The sequence below is a fragment of the Otolemur garnettii genome, unplaced genomic scaffold (assembly GCF_000181295.1).
Source record: "Otolemur garnettii isolate 467f Iridium unplaced genomic scaffold, OtoGar3 scaffold00095, whole genome shotgun sequence".
NCBI lineage: Eukaryota > Metazoa > Chordata > Mammalia > Primates > Galagidae > Otolemur > Otolemur garnettii.
Window position 1 is genome coordinate 2,353,305 of NW_003852490.1, and position 774 is coordinate 2,354,078.

General features: G+C 40.3%; 1 protein-coding gene across 1 annotated transcript in view; it reads right to left on the reverse strand.

Annotated features, from left to right (window-relative positions):
* The window catches only part of ARHGEF33 (Rho guanine nucleotide exchange factor 33), a 58,728-nt gene that overhangs the window by 44,946 nt on the left and 13,008 nt on the right, over positions 1-774 (reverse strand). The gene's annotated exons all lie outside the window — the stretch shown is intronic.

The window sequence follows — 774 nt, forward strand, 5'->3', positions numbered from 1 at the left end:
CCATCTTAGGTGTATATGGCTGGCGCCTTAGCCACTTGAGCTACAGGTGCCGAGTCACATTGTTTAATATTTAATGTAAGTTTATTTTCAACTATAGAAGTACAATAATAGCAGCATTAGTGAGATTATAGAAAACCAATAAAAAAAGAAAATTGTTGATGGTCTCATAATCTTAACACAACCTAGGCCGGGTATGGTGATTCACACCTATAATCCTAGCCTTCTGGGAGTTCCTGGTGGGAGGACTCCTTGAACTCAGGAGTTCAAGACCAGCCTGAGCAAGAATAAGACCCTGTCTCTACTAAAATTAGAACAAATTAGCTGAGTGTTGTGGTGGGTGCCTGTAGTCCCAGCTACTTGGGAGGCTGAAGCAGGAGGAGCACATGAACCCAGGAGACTGAGGTTGCTGTGAGCAAGGCTGAAGCCCAAGCACTCTAGCCTGGGCAATGGAGTGAGACTGTCTCAAAGAAAAAAAAAAGGATAAAAACATATATCTCTAGTTGTTATTTTACAGTTTTTACAGTTGTAATCAAAGCATGCATGTAATCTTATATCACTTTCATTTCACATCATATTGTATGAAATGCATTTTTCCACGAAATCATTACCATCCATTTTGGGTATTAACCAACTTTCATGGGTCTATAACCTCCATCATATGTGGTGCCATGGACACATCCAGCTCACTACACACTGCTATTGAGGAAGGTGTTTCCCAGGCCTCTACCCATACCATTCCTCATAGTTTGCCTTTGCTAATTTTTTTTTTTTTTT